Below are 18,999 nucleotides of genomic sequence, written 5' to 3'. Positions count from 1 at the left end.
CTTGGATCCTGGGATCCATACGTAGGGTTCAGGATTGAGAAGGGAAAAGGGTGCCTGGTTGTGGGAATAGTGCGGGCCAAGATGTACGGGAAAGCAGAGAGCCCACCTGAGGTGTGAAATGTGGCTGGAGGGAGGGCAAATGTGAGGAGGCCTGTAAGGAAGCAGTGTTGGAGGGGGAGAACAGGATGGGCCCTGTGGGCCCTGCTTTCTCTGGAAAGAGCCCTTGAGGGAGAGACTTCAAATATCCAGAGGGTGGAGAGGTGTTCCTGACATCCCCCAAGGTTGGGTCCTTTGCAGGTTGATGACTGTGTAGCATCCGGGTGTATTTGAAGGTCAGGGTTGCCCCATACATTGCATGAGTGTCTCATTCTGGAGTTGTGCAATGCAGTGGTCCTGTGACATTGGGGGGGCCTGGTGTTTGGGTATCAGCGAATGGGTGCTCCCCTGTGCCTGTATCAGCAGGTGCCTGTGGGGTATGATTCAGCCAATGGCTGTGAGTATGTGTGAGTGAGTGTGTGTGCGTGTGTGTGTGTGTGTGCTGTGATTGGGGCACTACCCAGGAGCTGGGGGGCTATTTTTGGAGGTGTTAGCAGGTATATGTGGCCCCTACCCCCACCTCATCCTATGCACACCTGCTCAGGTGAGCACACCTGGAGGTGATTCCACATCTGGGCTTGTATCTGGCTGGAAGGTGTGTTTCTGGGGGCATCAGGCCAAGCAGGCGTTGGCCTCCCTGGGAGCCTGGCCTGGGGAAGAGATGGGGAATGGGGCTGTGGGGGGATGGGAGAAGCTTGGTCTTCAAGCTCTTTGGGGGTTTCGGAAAGAGACTGAGTGGGAAATGTCCAATGGCCACCCACCCACTTCTGTCTTTCCATTAGTCCATCCTTCCTCCTGTGTCTTTCAACCCATCTGCTGATCTGTCCATTTGTCCATCCATTGGCCACCTGTGTGTTCTTGGCTCTCCCCTAAAATCAGCCTGCCTCCCTCAGGCACTTCATTCTCAAAATTTCCGATGCCAGCTGTAATCACAGGCCTTGCCTTGACCTTTGATGATAGCTCTTGGGGTCTCGGCACACCCTCCTCCTCCCTAGTGCTCAGCCTGCACAGTTGGCTTCCACTCTACCCCGTGGGTGTCGTGAGCTCTAGCACAGACATGGCACTCCCTGGCCAGTCCTGGAATCGAAGGTGCACACATGCCCCTTCCAGCCCTCTTCCCAGAATGCTCTCCTGTCTCTGCCCATACAAGGCTCCTCTCCTCCAGGACGTCTTCCCTGAACACCCTGCTCTGCTCCTGTTGCCTCAAGCCTCTGCTACACAGTACGCAGGCTGGAGAAGCCTGGCAGGAGCCCTCTGGGAGCAGAGCTGAGCGCTCCTAGGTAGGACACGGGGCCACCCAGGGGCCTAGGGGAGGGCCATGGGGCAGGTCACTTATCCCCTCATCCCCACCCAAACCCCAGCACAGTGCTATGGCGCCCCGGGAGGTGTCTCCTTTAGAAGATGGGGATACTCACACCCTCCCAAACGGGCTTGAGCCTGCTGCCTCCTTGGTCCCCCACCCGCACCCCCAAATTCTCCCCTTGGCCTGGACTCTGGATGTGGGACACCATCCAGGCCAGAGACGGATAGGCTTCTCGGTGCTGCTCCCTCCAGGGCCTCGTAGAGCCAGAGCACTGCAGGGGGATGGGGTGAAGGCGGGGCCGATTCATCACAGAAATGTGGGTGCATGTGCGCGTGCGCACGCGTGCATTCATGGGCTGCTGGTATGTGCCGGGCACTATTACAGGCACTGAAGAGAGAGCGGTGGAAAAGACCGGCCGGGGCAGCTGNAACAGGGTCAGGCCCAAGCAAGTCCGTGTGCGTGTGAACTTGAGTGTGCGCCTTTGGGGTATCCGTGGCTCTCCTGGGGTCTGGGCTCCTCGCGTCAGTGCAGGCCCCGAGCCGGCGTGCGCAAGTGCGGGAGGCCATGTGGCAGCCACCCCTGGCCCGCTCCCAGGCTGCGGGGCTCTAACTTTAGAAGTGACAGCCTACAGATCTTTCCGCACACCTGCTCAGGTGCCCAGCCGCTGGGGGACTGAACCTGTCTCAGCCAGCACCTCCCGTTCCCTGCCACGCAGGCCCACTCACCAAACTGAGTAGCCTAGGGCCTCTAGCTCAACACAGTGGGCTGTGCCTGGCGCCCCAACCAACAATGGATGGAGAATCCCGGCTCCCAAGCCCTACACCTGCGGCCCTACCTCCTATGTCCCAGGAAGCCCCCCCTCCCCCCACCTTTGCAGGAGGCCCTGCTCTGGAACCCTCCAGGGTGCCGCTGACGTCATATCCCACCCAGTCAATCTGGGAGTGGGACAGGCTGAGCTGGAAGTCAGGCGAGAGGAGGGAAGCTGCCCAGACCCCTCAAGCACCTCCTCCTTCCCAGGGGCTTGTTTCCCAACTGCAAGTGGAAGGGCTCGGCTGCCTCTGTGCCCTTCCCTCTGCCTCTGCATCCTCATTCTCCCCTTTGCGTCTCCTGCATCTCCCCTCTCTCCTTTGCCATCTAAGAGTTTTCTAAGAGTTAACAACAATGGACACTGAGCTCCAGCCATACGGCAGGACTGGTGCTAAGTTCTTTACATGTATTAACTCATTTGACCCTCGCAATAAACCCTGCGAGGTCCGTGCTGTCATCCCACTTTACAGGGAGAAAGCTGAGGCTCAGAGGGCTCCAAAACACCGAGCCAGGAGGGCGCCGAGTTGGCATCCAAGCCCAGTCTTCGTTATCCTTTCTCCTTGGCCTCATTCACTGCATGTTCCCACACGTGACCTTGGCAGGAGCTGAGCTGTGGCTCAGGACCCTGGGCCGTGGGAGGGGTATGCGGAGGGAGGAAAGAATGACAGACACATCTGGGATCTGAGTAGTGGGAGATGGTGCAGGCAGATCCCAGCTACCGCCCCTGCACGCTCTGGGCCCTCCCCTGCTGCAGAACCTTCAGTGGCTCCCCACAGGCAGTTGCAGGCTCCCTCCAAGCTCAGAGTCCTTTCAGGCAGGTGTGCGTCCTTCCCCACACTACCACCGTCTCCCCCTCTGCAGCAAGCTCTCAACCAGGCAGGCACTTGCCCCTGCTCTCCCGCCTGCCTCTGCGCACATCGCTTTGCCTGCAGTGGGGCTAATGGGTAAGGGTAAGGTCACACCTCGAACTAAGTGCCTTGTTGACTTCATTTCATTTCATCTGCCTGACGTCCCCGTGAGCCAGGTTTTCTTGCGCTCTTCGTACAAGAGCTCAGAGGATGGCAGCACTTTGCTTAAGGCCACAGAGCAGGCAAAGAGCACAAGTGGGATTCAGAACGGCTCCTCTGCCTCCATTGAGGACACAACTAGGTATGTACTAGATGGACCCTCACTGCGTGTACCACCACCAAACCCTGTGCCGGCAGCTGGAGATAGTATTCTGGGAGGGGACACACACAAACACAGGCCCACTCACACACGCACAGGGTGCAGACGGTGGGGGGGTGGGAGGGGGAGGTGCCGAATTGCTCACCTCCCAGTCTCAAAAACTTCACACCTGTGACTTAGACCCCCAGCTGGTTCCTTTCAAGGAATGAACTCTGTTTCCCTTTATAAGGGGCAAGAGTAGGCAAGAAACAGGCACATTTTGTTCTGATGTCTCAAGATGTCATTTGGGGACAATTTGTCCCTTTTCTCCCCATCTCTGTCCCCCCTTCCTCCGCCCCCTCCCCACTCTGGTCCTGAGACTACAGATTAGCACACTTCCACCCCCTATCCCTCCCCACATGGGTTCATGACGCCCTAGGCTTCCCAAAATCCCGTGTCTAGTGCTGAGCCCCTTCACTGGGGGTGGGGATGACAGGAGACAGTTTCTTCTCCGGGACAGTCTCCGTGGGAGAGAGGCCAGGGTCCTTGGCTGGGCCAGGACTCAAATCTGACCCCCTTCACTGTCTCTGATTTTTTGCTGAGAAGTTTTTGCCAGAAGCTCTGGCACCTCAAGCTCCACAGGACAGAGACCTTGTCTGTCTACTTCACAGGCTTAAAAAAAAAATGCCATCGGGGCGCCTGGGTGGCTCAGTCAGTTAAGCGTCCGACTTCGGCTCAGGTCATGATCTCGCGATTCGTGGGTTCAAGCCCCGCGTCGGGCTCTGTGCTGACAGCTCGGAGCCTGGAGCCTACTTCAGAGTCTGTGTCTCCCTCTCTGACCCTCCCCTGCTCACACTGTCTCCCTCTCTCTCAGAAATGAATTTAAAAAAAAAATTAAAAAAAAAATGCCATCACTTACTTTTGGAGGCCCCACCCACTTCACGTGGAACATACTAAAACACACTCTGCACACTGGATGGCATTGTATGGGCATTTTTTAAAAAAGGATTTTCAAATAATTAATGATTGTGAAATTATCCAACTACAGTTAATGCGTTTAATTTAAAATAGACTCTAATTTCTTGGGGCGCCTGTGTAGCTCAATCAGTTAAGCATTTGAGTCCTGATTTCAGCTCAGGTCACGATCTATCTCATGGTTTATGGGTTTGAGCCCCACATCAGACTCTGCACTGGCAGCGTGGAGGGATTCTCTCTCTGCCTCTCCTCCACTCATTTTCTCTCTCTCTCTCTCTCTCTCTCAAAATAAATAAACATTAAAACATTTATTGAAAAGCATCATGGGAATTTGAAAATTCTTTAATGAGAACATCAAGACCAACAAATTGTTTTCAAATGTAATGAAATGTTCCTGAGTTCCAGGTTTTCCAGCTGACCTTTAAAAACTATTTTGAAGGCAATACATCCCTGCCCCCCTTTCCCGAATCTCAAACGGTTATGTGGGTCCTTCAACATTTCACGGGCCCCAGACACTATGCCTATGTGATTGAAAGAATGAGTAGCCTGGTACCCAGTGACTCCTTAAATACCGTTGGAGGGAGGTAAGGAAGGAAATATGATGGCCTGGAAACATAATGAAGACCGCAAATTAAAATGAGATATTCTTTTCTTTTTATTTAAAAGGAATTTTTTTAATGTTTATTTATTTATTTATTTATTTTTTTTTTGAGAGACAGAGACAGAGCATGAGAGAGAGGGAGACACAGAATCCGAAGCAGGCTCCAGGCTCTGAGCTGTCAGCACAGAGCCCAATGCGGGGCTCGAACCCACAAACGGCAAGATCATGACCTGAGCCAAAGTCGGACGCCCAACTGACTGAGCCCCCCAGGCGCCCCTCTTTCTATTTTTTTTTTAACATTTTTTTTAATGTTTCATTTATTTCTGAGAGAGAGAGAGAGAGAGAGAGAGAGCAGGGGAGTGTCAGAGAGAGAGGGAGACACAGAATCCGAAGCAGGCCCCAGGCTCCGAGCTAGCTGTCAACACAGAGCCCCACGTGGGACTCAAACCCACAAACTGTGAGAGCATGACTTGAGCCGAAGTCGGATGCCCAACCGACTGAGCCACCCAGGCGCCCCATCATTTATTCATTTCTGAGAGACAGAGACAGAACATGAGCAGGGGAGGGGCAGAGAGAGAGGGAGACACAGAATCCGAAGAGGCTCCAGGCTCTGAGCTGTCAGCACAGAGCCTACTCGGGGCTCAAACTCATGGACCGTGAGATCATGACTGGGGTTGAAGTCCGATACGTAACAGACTGAGCCACCCCGGCGCCTCTAAAATGAGATACTATTTTCATCTTACAGAGTGGCAAAAACCAAAAAGTGGTTGTTTTTTTTTTTAAGTTTATTTATTTGAGAGAGAGAGAGCATGAGCAGCGGAGGTGGGGAGAGAGAAAGAGAAAGGGAGAGAATCCCAAGCAGGCGAATTCGGGGCTTGAAACTCACAAAACACGAGATCATGACCTGAGCAGAAACCAAGAGCTTAACCGACTGAGCCACCCTGACGCCCCCAAGATTTTATTTTTAAGTAATCTCTCCACCCAAAGTGGGGCTCAAACTCACAAGCTGGAGATCAAGAGTTGCACGCTCCATCAACTAAGCCAGTCAGGTGCCCCTAATATTTAAATTTTTTAAAAACAATCTGTACATGTCTTTTTTCATTTAAAAAAAAAAAAGCTAGTTGAAAGACAAATGCCTATGGCATAAATGAAGTAAAACAAACCAATATATGAGTGAGTGAATTCTAGGTGACGTGGAGGAAGGAATTTCACTGCAGCCTGGAGCCCAAGGGGCTTTGGCCAGCCAGGGAAGGAGACCCACAGAAAAGGCAGAAAGCCCCAATCTATTCTGCTGGGGGATGTGGAGGAGGGGCGGGGGGTTCTGGAGACTTGCTGCAGGGGGTGCTGAAGGATGGAGAAGGTTGGGCCAATAGGGAAGAGGTGGGGGTAGATTTGTACGCTTTTGTCCTGGGAGGGCTGCCTCTCCATCTGTGTTGCTTCCCCCAGCCCCTCCCTAGAGAATACATCTATTTCAAGCCTGGAAAGTCCCAGCCCTTAGCATGATGCCTGGCATATAATCTGTGGCAATAAATAGTGGTTGACTGAATGGATGGAATCAGTCACTGGTTAATCCAGACCACAGTGTTAGTCACTCCTGTCCCTTCCCCAAACACCCAACAATAACAACAGCAAATGACTCTCTTAGGGCTGTTGTGTACAGCTGTGCAGGCTGTCTACTGCACAACTCCAGGAAGAGCCATTTTCATAGCAATCCCTCCTGAAGTTGCATCACATGGTGTACCTGCAAAACACTTTCTTATTCTTGCAAGCTCACTAGAACCAAAATCACATTAAGAGTAGGAGAGGAAAGGGACCGGGAATCTCTTAATCCAGATACTATGGGTTTACTCCTCCCCTTTTGCAATTCCTAAGGCCCCTCCCTTCCTTTATTCCTCTCTAATTTGAATTTAAGGTGATTTAGCCAAATCTGGCCAATTACTCTGTCCCTTGTCTACAGAGTTTGGAACTTGCTGTATGATCTTGGGCAAGTTCCAGAACTTGGGTCTCAGTTTCCCCACCTAGGAAATAAGCAAATGTGTAGGGAGCAATTCTGGATGACCCTCCTTGGCTTAAAGGAAGTTTATGGGAACAAAAGTTTGAAGAAATGCATCCTTCTGGGATGTGGCATTCTCGGATGCGTCAAATCCCGGCATCCTGCCCGGTTCTGCCTCACCCTCCATAACTTCAGGGCCTTCATTTAGCTTAGGAGGCAGTATTCTGGAATAGAAGGAACCCGTGCCGGGAGCAGGAGCCCACGTCAAGTTCTGGCTCTGCTGATACCCACGGTGCACTACTGAGCGAGCCACAGCTCCTACGTGGGTCTCTATTTCCTCCTCTGTAGAATGGGTGCTTGGGCCAGATCAGAGAGTGTCAAAATGCTGTGCTGAGTCTGCCAAGGCCTTTCCTTTTTCTCTTTGATTTCTATCATTTGTGTTTCATTCTTTCTGATGCAAACATCACACACGTTCATGGAGATCAAACAGTACTGAGATCGGTGAAACAGTGAAAGCCACCGTTACGGAGAATCACCGTTAACTTTTTTTTTTTGGTAATTTTTAATTCTGATATAATTTCAAATGTATAAAAAAGTCACAAGAATAGTACAAAGACTCTGGTGGACATTTTATTCAGATTTATCAATTGTTTACGTTTTATCCCTTTTTTGCTCTTTTTCTCTGTATACATGTGCGTGTGTGTAAGCAATATCTTCCCAAACTATGTGAGAGTAAATTGCAGCGCTATTTCCCCCCCCCTTTTAAGTTTATTTATTTATTTTGAGTGAGAGAGAGAGAGAGAAAGTGAGCAGGAGAGCGGCAGAGAGGGAAGGAGAGAGAGAATCCAAGCAGGCTCTGCACTATCTGTCAGAGCCTGATGCGGGGCTGGAACTCATGAACCGGGAGATCATGACCTGAGCCAGAAACAAGAGTCGAACGCTTAACCGACTGAGCCACCCAGGTGCCCCTGCCCTCTTACCTCTAAATGCTTCAAGGGTGTATTTCCCAAGAACAAGGACATTCTCTTACAGTGCAGGACTTACATAACCCCTGCAGTTAACAAAATCCGGAAACTTAGCATTGATACAATACTGTTATCTAGTCCACACAGTCCATGTTCAAAGTCATTGTGTCGGACCTTTTCATAGGTTTCCAGCCAAAGTAGGATAATGTGGACGATCTTTCTGAAAGCTAACATGTATTTCACTTTAAGGATTGTGCTTTGCTCCAAAATCATGCTGTCCCCTGTCGTATTGCTTTTATTTTTTTACTTTGTTTAGGCTTCGTTAGGCACCCTCTTAATGATGGTGACAGCGGAGAGTGGGTTATGTGTTATTTGCATTTGAGTCCTTTTTTTTTTTTGATAAATAGTTTATTGTCAAGTTGGTTTCCAACAACACCCGGTGCTCATCCCCACAAGTGCCCTCCTCAATGCCCATCACCCCCTTTCCCTCCCCCTCCACACCCATCAGTCCTCAGTTTGTTCTCAGCATTCAAGAGTCTCCCATGGTTTGCCTCTCTCCCTTTCCCCCACCATTTCCACCCTTCTTCTCCCCCGTGTTCCTCCGTCAAGTTCCTCCTAATCCTCCTATACGTGCAAACATATGATATTTGTCCTTCTCTGCCTGACTTATTTCGCTCAGCATAACACCCTCAAGGTCCATCCATGTTGCTACCCATGGCCAGATTTCATTGTTTCTCATTGCCATGTAGTATTCCATGGTATAGATAAACCACATCTTCTTGATCCATTCGTCTGTTGATGGACACTTAGGCTCTTTCCATGTTTTAGCTATTGTGGAGAGTGCTGCTATGAACATTGGGGTACATGTGCCCCTATGCCTCAGCATTTCTGTATCCCTTGGGTAAATTCCTAGCAGTGCTATTGCTGGGTCATAGGGGAGTTCTATTGTTAGTTTCCTGAGGAAACTAACTGTTTTCCAGAGGGGCTGTACCAGTTTGCATTCCCACCAACAGTGTAGGAGGGTGCCCGTTTCTCCACATCCTCGCCAGCATCCAGAGTTCTCTGATTTGCTCATTTTAGCCACTCTGACCGGAATGAGGTGGTATCTCAGTGTGGTTTTGATTTGTATTTCCCTGCGTTTGAGATTCTTACTTGGCCAAATAAGACGTGGGCGATCCTATGCTAGTCCTTCAACGTCTTTTGCAGGGATCCCAAGGTGTGGGTCCCCCAGGACTGATGGTCCCTGGTTCCAGGTGAGTCAGATCGCCAGAGACTTTCCCAAAACCCAGCTGGGAGCACACAGCTACTTCCAATGCCGGGGGCGGGGACGGGATGGGCAGCCGCAGGCCCTGTCCCTTACGGACCGCATGGTCTCTCACCCAGCAGAGTGCATCTTTCCCCTTCCTGTGGCTCTCCCAGTCTGTTTGGGGCATCCCCTACCTTGTGAGTCTCACACTGAGAAAGAGCCCTCCCCCCCCTCCCGTCTCCCAGAAACCAGACCTCAGCCGAGCAGCAGAGGTGGGATGTATCCGACAGAATTGGGGGCAGCAGCAGCGGCAGCAGGAAGAGTTTTCAGGGGCAGTGGAACCTCAGAGCCCATGGCCCCGGGGCCCTCCCTGCTCTGGCCAGGAGGTGTGATTCGGGCTGGGGTTCTGGCTGCAGTCGGCGCCTCCCTGGATCCTGCGTTTCCGTGGCCTGTGACCAGGAGCCCTGACCAGCAAACACTGAGAAGTCTGCACCATGGGATTGGAGAGGCCCCGGGGCCTGGAGCGGGGACATATTGGGACGTGGTGGGCAGTGGTTCCGGGGGCGCTGGGCAGCCACAGAGGAATCTAGTTTCCTCATCTGGAACGTGGATGGGCCACCCTGTCTGGGTGTTAGGTGCGGCAGCCCAGGCAGGCAGTCCTGTGGGTGAGGGGCAGAGGGATGCAAGGGCAGAGAGCCCGGAGCCCGAGGAAGGGGCGGGCAGGAGGGGGATGAGCTCGGAGAGGCTGGGGGTGCCTTTGTAGGAGGAGGCAGACAAGCCGGGGCCCATGGGTCCATCCACCCTAACTCTTTTCTGACCTGCTTGTATACCCACACAGTGTATTGGTTAATAGAACAGTCAGGGGGTGGCTGTTGTTATCTTATTTTACATACAGAGAAAGGGAACATGTACAAAAAGATGAAGCAGGAAAGCAGAAAGGGGCGGGGCCAGGATTTAAAAATCTGCACCTAACTCCAACAAAGATGCTCTCGGGGGCGGGACCGAACAGACACTCGAATGAGAGACCAGTGTCTCTGCCTCAGTCCCTGAGTTTTTATGTACTTCCCATGAGTCCTTTGAGTAAAATATGCTCCTTGTAAGCACTTTGATCGAGTAATGGAATCTGGGGGCCCGGCTCACTTTGTAAACACCAATCTTCTCCTCTTCCCCCACGAGGAAAAAGTTCAGGTCCAAACAAATGAGCTTCAGCACTCATGCTTGGTTGGTGGCCCACCCACAGGGCCTTCTCTCTCACCACCCCTCCCCTCAGTACCCACGGAGCCCAGCTTTGTCCCAGGTCCTGAAGCTTTGTCCTTTGGGACACCTGGTTAACGCTGTGGCAGTAATCATAGAAATATTACCGTTGCTTCGGACAGATTCAGGGATGAGATGTGGCTCACTTCTGGCCAGTGAGGATTGAGGGACAGTCTCCTAGGAGCTTCAGGGAAAATTTTTCCTTGATCTTAAAATGAGACACAGGACGAGGTGTTTCCTCGGTTTGTTTTGGTTTTGTTTTGTTTTGCTGTTCTGGACATTGTTGTGTGACAATGTGATGACTGGGGTGGTGGCAGCCATCTTGTGACCATGAGGAGAGCTAGCCAAGGACAAGGTAATCCGCTGAGAATGGCAGAGGGGAAGGAAAAGAGGAAATAGCCTGAGTCCTTGATGGGGATGTTGAGCTGAAGGATTAATCTCTGCTGAAGCTACCCTTCCTCTGGACTTTTTGTTCTGTGAGATAATACACTTTACTTATTGTCTAAGCCAACTGAATAGAACTTCTCTGTTTCTGGCCACTGAAAACGTCTTTACTGGTGCGTGAACCGTGGGATCAAAAGAATGAACACCTGAACACCAGACACAATAATCTGATACACTAATAGCTGACAGTGGGGACAGCAGCCATTGGTTAAGTGAAGAAAATCTGATTCCTTGACCAAGGGAGGCCCTAATTTTTTTTTTTTCTCTGCTGGCTCCAACGCCCCACACTCTGTATCTTGTCCAGGCATGTGGAAGGACTTCCATCAGAGGAGAGGTCTTTTCTCCAGCTGAACTTCTGACTCCCATTTCCTGTAGGGTCAGCAGAGGAAAGCAGCTTTATTTACTGAATCAGGATGGAAAACAGATGTCCAAGCACCCCGCTGGGCCCAGGCTCACCCTGGACAGAGGCTGGGCCTGTTCTCAGTCCTGACCCACCCACCAACCCCCTGTGCCCCATATCGAGTCCAGATGTGGCTTTGTCCAAGCCCTAATAATAATTTTGATTTGTTGTGGCTAGGTAACCTTTGCTCCCAGCTCAACCCTAAACCCTCCAAGGAGAAAAATAGGAATTATACTACGAGACATCTGTGAGGAAGTCCAGGTAGGGCACAGAGGAATGTGCACTTGAGTAGCAGGCCAGTGTGGGTTCAACCAGAGCCTGGTCTCACCCTAACGGAGTGGTCTCAACCCATTATATCAGTCAACAGCTGCTGTGTAACAAGCCACCACAAAACTCAATGGCTTCAAACAGTAACTGTTTAGGGGCGCCTGGGGGGCTCTGTTGGTTAAGCATCCAACTTAGGCTCAGGTCATGATCTCGCAGTTAGTGAATTCGAGCCCTGTGTCGGGCTCTGTGCTGACAGCTCAGAGCCTGGAGCCTGTTTCAGATTCTGTGTCTCCCTCCCCCCCCCGCCGCCCCTCTCCACTCATGCTCTGTCTGTCTCTCTCAAAACTAAATAAATATTTAAAAATATTTTAAAAGCCAGTAACTGTTTATTTGCTCACATTCTAAACTTTGGGCAGGGCTTGGTGGGACAGCTCATTTGTTCTGCACGTAGTGTTGTGTTTTGGAAGTGAGGTCAGATGGGACCGTGGAGCATGGGCGGAGAAGACCCATCGAGGACGCGTGTCCACCCTGTTCTTTGTACCCGTACAGATCCTTCCTCGCTCAGCAGCGAGCTGAAGGTAGACAGTGTTGGCAGAATGTGTGCCTGCCAAGAAGAGAAGCTCTTCCCGTAAGCGGCCTGAGGTGATCTCTGAAAATGTTAGCTGTCTGCCTGACCCAGAAAACCCCATGAAATCACATACATCAACAGTCAAATCTACCTGTTCCCTTTACGGACACCTAAGAAACTTCCCAGGCCATCCTGGATGTGCATGTGTGGAAACCCATCAAGTATATTGAAGATGTCACTTTGCAGAAGTAGCGTGTGCTGTTCTGTAGTTACGGCGGTGGGGGAGGCAGGCATGCTCACACCAGACAGTGGGGCTGGACATGGGGTCAGTGGCCCAAAAAGAGTACTCGATTTTTGCTGCACTTGCTTAAAAATGCAAAGTGTAGGGGCACCTGGGTGGCTCAGTCAGTTGGGCATCCGACTTCGGCTCAGGTTATGATCTCACTGTTTGTGGTTCGAGCCCCACGTCGGGCTCTGTGCTGACAGCTCAGAGCCTGGGAGCCTGATTCATATTCTGTGTCTCCCTCTCTCTCTGCACCTCCCCCACTCGCACTCTGTCTCTCTCTCAAAAATAAACATTAAAAAAGAATTTTTTTTTTAATGCCAAGTGTAATGCTGACCTTACGGGTTTAGATGCAGATTTTCTGGTCATTTAGCATATCTGGGTGAAGAAAGCCCCGAACTTGCAGAGCTCATGGTCAGGTAAACCTGTACATGAGTTCTCCTTCCACATTGACATGATGCTTACTCAAAATGAGCAGACTATTCCCAAATCAGAAGAGGAGGGTGCACAGAAGAAAAAAACTATCCCAGGAGAAACTGGAGAAGTCAAAATGATGGCTGGGAATAAATTCAGCATAAAATACATGAAATAAAAGCAAAGACATTTAAAAAAATAAAGCTGAGTTCGTTTTGTGCAGTATTTTGTTCGATGTTTCCACTGTTCTGGCAACAAGGAAATACACATGCATACATGAGTTTTATGGAATATGAATTGCATAATTCTGGTGATTCTGCATCTGAGTTAAATGCTTCTTACATTTGCATTTAAAACTGACATTTAATAATGTAAGGTTGAAGAGTAAAATTCATGCTGATGTCTAAACATTTTAATTTTTTCTTAGAACAACATTAAGTAGCAAAAAACACCACGATGACTTAAAGAGAGATTATGCAAGAAAGGAGAGCTTTATACTTTAGTATCTTAAAAAAAATTTTTAATGTTTATTTAGTTTTGAGAGAGATCAAGAGACAGAGCACGAGCAGGGGAGGGGCAGAGAGAGAGGGAGACACAGAATCCGAAGCAGGCTCCAGGCTCTGAATGCCAGCACAGATCCCGATGTGGGGCTCGAGCTCGCAAACTGCTAGATCATGACCTGAGCTGAAGTCAGATGTTTAACCGACTGAGCCACCCAGGCGCCCTTATACTTTGGTGTCTTCGACAAGGTGCCCCACATCTTCATTTTGTCTGGATTCTGCAAATACAGCTGTCCCAGGGGCCAGGTCTCTTAAGGCCCAGGTCAAAACTCCCACAGTATTACTTTGGTCACAGAATGTATTGGCCAAAGCAAGCCACAAGGCCAGTGCAGAGTCAACGGGGTGGGGGAGGGAAATAGACTCCACGTTTTTTTTTTAACTTTAGTAATCTCCCAGCACGGGACTTGAATTCACAACCCTGACTTGTGTGTTCCACCACCTTAGCCAGCCTAGGCACCCCTAGACTCTAAGTCTTTTCTTTTTTTCAAGTTTTTATTTATTTTGAGAGACAGAGCACGAGCAAGCGCAAGCAGGGGAGGGGCAGAGAGAGAGAGGGAGAAAGAGAGTCCCAAGCAGGCTCCACGCTGTCAGCGAAGAGCCTGATGCAGGTCTCCATCTCACAAACTGAGAGATCCTGACCTGAGCCTAGATCAAGAGTCGAATGTTTGACAGGCTGAGCCACTCAGGCGCTCCTAGATTCTAAGTCTTGAAGGGAGTATTTGATAGAGAGATGAGAGGAACTGTTGGTGGCCATCTTTGAGGGCAATATTCAACAACCATTGGTCAAAAATCTTTTTCGTCCTCAGGCTTCTCATCTGTAATATGGGAATGTTCCTATTTCCTTGCCAAGGTCATTAGCGAATAAAGGAATATTGTGGTGGCCAGTTCTGAGAACACGGCCGCTAGCTCATTCAGGATTGGTTGCCCCCCTTTAACCTTGCTTTATAAATGCTTACCTGGGGTGCCTGGGTGGCTCAGTCGGTTAAGTGTCCGACTTTGGCTCAGGTCATGATCTCGCAGTCTGTGGGTTTGAGCCCCACGTTGGGCTCTGTGTTGACCACGCAGAGCCTGGAGCCTGCTTCAGATTCTGTGTCTCCCTCTCTCCCTGCCCCTCCCCCGCTCATTCTCTGTCTCTCAAAATAAAATAAAGACATAAAAAATTTTAAGAAAAAAGAATATAAATGCTTACCTATTTGCTATCTCATTTCGTCCATTCACTCATTTAGTATCTCTTGAGTCCTATGACCCAGGTATTGCCCTAGGTACAGAGAATAAAACAGACAAAAGTCCCTGTCCCCATGGAGGTTACATTTTGATAAGAGAGACAGACAAAAGATATGCTCAAATACGTGGCATGCTGGGTGGTGAAAGATGTTGAGAAGAAAAAAGCAGGAGAGGGGGATAGAGGATGCAGGGGTGGGGCTGGGGGGCTGCACGGTGAGGCCGGGGCATCCTGGTAAGTCCTGAAGGTGGAGCCATGAGCATATTCCAGGCAGAGGGAGGGGCTAGGAGAGGGGATGGCTGGGGTGTTTGCAGAACAGTCAGGGGCCTAGGGGGCTGGAGCTGAGAGCCCCGGGAGACAGAGGGCAGCTCCTCATGGGGCCATCGGGCCATCATGAGGATGTGGCCTTACTGTGGAGGATATACAAAGGTAGGGGTGGGTTTGAAGGAGGGGGCAGTGGTTGTAGTGGGGAGGGGGAGGGAGGCCAGTGGGATGGTGGCCTGGCCGGGGTGGTCATGGGGGAGGGGGGAGAAGTGGCCAGATTCTGAACGGTTTCTTGGAGGTGAGCAGATAGGATTTACCTGCCAACTCTCAACAAATCAACCTGGCATAGAAAACAGATATTCTCAGATTCTCGTTGTATAGAAGAGAACATCTTCGGAGTGACTTGCGCAATGTCGTATTGTCATCCTGGGCAGGCAGGAAGGCCGTGGGGTCTGAGGCTGACTGCCATAGGATGTGTGTGGTCTACACGTGGGCGTGTCTACAGCATGCCTTCTCTGGGTGTCTTATTTGTCCCCTNGAGAGAGAGAAGCAGAATGCACAAAGTGTGCAAGCAGGGGAGGGGCAGAGAGGGAGGGAGGGAGGGAGAGAGAATCCCAAGCAGGCTCCATGCTGAGCTCCAACCCGGGGCGTGATCCCACCACCATGAAATCACAGCCTGAGGGGAAATCAAGAGTCGAACACTCAACCGACTGAGCCACCCAGGTGCCCTTCCTTATATCTTGCAGACACATCTTCATCCCGCCCCCGAGGCCTGTTTCCAAAGGGCCTGTGTACTTCCGGTGGCCAATCTTTGTCTATGAGAGTGTGTAAATACGTGTGTGATGCTTGTCAGGTCCGGGTGCCTTATATGAGTGTGAATGTCCCCAGTGCATGCCCTTCGTGTCCGAGTGTCACTTTGGCTGTGTGAGGGGGTGTGTGCAGGCTACATGTGTGGGGGCTGAAGGCTCTGAGTGTCTGTGAGCATGTGATGTGTGCATGTGTGTGCAAACACGTGAGTGCACGGAGGTGTTCTCTCTCCCCTCTGCCCATTCAGGTTTGCTCCCATCCTAAAACACCCAGGCCACGCCCACCTCTTTTCTGATTCCTGGCCTCGCACCACCCTATCCGTCAGAACTACGCCTGGACGAGCGTCCCACCCTGGGTCGGCCGGTGGTGTGGCCGGGTTAGAGGGGAGTCCGTTTCCTGGTCTGCAGGGCATGGTGGGCCCCACTAGGTCCACCGTCAGCTACATCTCCCCGGCTCAACAGGCCCCTCCCTCTGCCTCCCCTGCAGGTTTCTTTAATGGAGGGAGGGGTCCTGACCTCAGAAGGGTCTGGCAGGCGAGTCTGGTGGCCTCCAGCAGGGCCGGGCAGGTGGGCCAGAAGGTAGTTGCACCTCCAGGCTTCCTTCTTCCTTGCCAGTGGCCACTGAGGAGGATGGGGGTCCACACTGCATTCTCTCAGTGAGTTCCCCGGGGCCCACTGTTGGGGCCTTGGGACCCCAGAGCCTCGTCCCCGCTTAGGGAGGCCTGTGGGTCAGCTTGGCCTCCTTCTTGGCCTCCTTCCTGCGCTCTCCCTTTAGGAGCCCCCAAGCCCTGGGCCTCCTCCCAAACTCTCGCCCCGGAGCATCCACAGGCTTCTTCTGGTCTAAACCCTTTTCCTTCTCTGTCTCCTCCTTGCTGAGACAATGGTTCCTCGGAGAGCCCTTCAGCCTCTCCTATAGGTACCAGAGGATCCTTTTTCTTCAACTCACTAGGAATGGGCCCTGGCTTGTAGCAAGGGTGGCGGCCGCCCAGAGGCACGGGGCCGCTTCAGTCCATCCCCGGGCCAGCCTGCCCTTCCCTCGGTCCTGGCCAGGCACCCTCCAGCCTCAGGGTCTTTGTCCTAGTCTTTTTCTCTGTCTGGAATGTTCTTCCCCAGACCTTGCATGGCTCCTCCCTCTCCAAAAACATTTGTCAACATATCTTCTCAATGGGGCCTACCTGGCCCACCCAATTTAATCCTGTGGCCTGTGTGCGCACAGGCGTGCACACACACGCACGCACATGCACGCACGCACGCGTGCCCTCTGGCCCTCCCAGAATGTGCCATCTCCTGGCCCTGCTCTGCCTCCCCATTTTCCCACTACACCGACCCCTCCTTACATACAACAGAACTCAGGTATTCTGTCTATCGTGTCTCCCCTGCCAGATCGCCAGCCCCACCAAGGCAGGGATCGTGTGGTATCCCCTTATGTCTCCCAGTGCCCGGATGTGTGTGCAGCCAGTTTCAGATGCCCCACGCACATTTGTTTTGGTTGCTGGGATGGCTGCAGAGAGAAGAGAGAATCTGTGGGAGAAGTGGTTGCTCCTCTCCCAGGCCTGTGGTCCCATCGACGGCTGGACTGTGTCCTGCCTGCCCGGGGAGGGGGGCGGGGGGAGCGGGTCCCGTTCCTTCTGCCCCACCTGCCCCCGGGGGCACTGGGCCACGGGGCCATCCCCCCCCCCATGGGGGCACGCTGGCACACACCTGTGCACCCTGCATCTGCGGCCCGCCACCCACCACCCGCTGACGTGGCTGTGGTTTCGAGGCCCCAGAGAGGTGCAGATTAGAGACGGAGTGTCCTGTTTTCTGCAGCGGCAGGTGGGGGCGGGGGCTGGCTCCCTGCAAACAAGCGCATGCGCACGCGGAGGTCCCTTCGCCTCCCCTACTCGTACACACACGCACACACACGCACACACACACACGCAGATGGACAGCCAGGGGGCCCCACCAGCTTGGCAGCTCTGCGCTGTCAGCACGGGAGCCGTGCCTCTGTCTGCACCAGGCCCTGCTGCAGGTGGCGAGAGGGGACAGAGGAAGAGGCTGCGCCATCCCTGCCCGGCGCCTGAGCTGCCACCTCATGCCCACCCTGCGTGGTCACCTGGCCTCATCTCTCAGGCCTTTCCTTTGGGGGAAGCACTGTCTTCCTTTGGCCTTCTGTCAAAACCACATCCCCAGAGGAGGGGACCCCGCATTCGGCCCCCGGTGGGGGGAGCAGGGCCGCCTCCCTCACTCTTGTGCCCCACGGCGCACACAGCAGCCGCACGACCGCCTCAGCTCCCCAGCGCCTGCGGGGCCCAGCCCAACCCCCCGGGCCCGGGCCTTCCCTGCTGCCCGAGTCCCGTGTTGAGGGGAGACAAGCGTGGCCTCTGGAAGCAGGCCTCCTGGGAGAATGTCAGCTCTGCGTGACCTTAGGNCCCGGCAGAGCCGCTGTGGAGACAAAATAGGTTCATATATGCAAAGTGCTTAGCCCAGCGCCTGCTGTGGAGGCTGTCAGTAAATGTCAGCTGTCACCATGATGGTTTCCTGCCTCAGAGCCACCAGGGGCTGCAGAGGGCCTTGGGTCAGGGCTCGCGGCCCGGCTCTGGCCTCCCAGACTGAGCCAGCATCTTCCAGGCCCGCCGGGAGCTCCTTAGTTGGCGGGTCACCCTGGGGACACACCTCAGCCTGCAGCCACCTGTGGGACAGGAGTCCCCCGGTCTCCCAGCCACAGGCGGGTCCGCCTCCCCGTTCTCCAAGCCCCCTTGCCTTGCAAGGCGCCCCTCAGGCCACCTCCTGCAGTAAGAATGCCCGTCAACCCGGCTTCCGGAGCACCCATAGCTCCCACTTCTCAGGGCCTCGGGCTCCTCAAGTATGAGAGGGCAGAAAAACCTCGACACCACGGGATTAACGTCAGGGGAGGTCACGGACGGAGAGTGCACGGCCTTGGCAGCCAGACAGGGCCACCTCTTGTTCCTGCATGCACCCCAAGGCTGGCGGCTCCTGCTTGCTGCGCCGGGACTCCCCACAGCCTCCGGGGGCCCAGGCTCACGTCAGGCCTCAGGAAGGAGCCGCTGCCCAGGGTGGGCTGGAATGAACAGGGGAGCCCTGGGAGCCGAGAAGGGGCCATGGTGACCGATGCTTGTGGGTGCACAGCGCTCACCCCAAACAGAGCCTGAATGGAGGAAGAAGGAAGAGAGGCCGGGCTGAGCACACCCTGGGCCCCAGAGGAAGTTGAAAGCTGGGCCGCGGTGTGACAGTTCAAGGGCCCGTGCACCACAGCTCCTCACCCCACCTTGCCTGCTGACGTCAGTGGGAGTGCATGACCCTGCCTGCCTCCTCCCCCAGGCCCTGGATCTCTGAGGTAGGGTCCCAGCCTGAGGGCTCCCACAGCTAAGCTCTGCACAACTGG

This window comes from Crocuta crocuta, unplaced genomic scaffold (assembly GCF_008692635.1).
Source record: "Crocuta crocuta isolate KB4526 unplaced genomic scaffold, BGI_CrCroc_1.0 scaffold118, whole genome shotgun sequence".
Classification (NCBI taxonomy): domain Eukaryota; kingdom Metazoa; phylum Chordata; class Mammalia; order Carnivora; family Hyaenidae; genus Crocuta; species Crocuta crocuta.
This window is presented reverse-complemented; position numbering follows the sequence as displayed.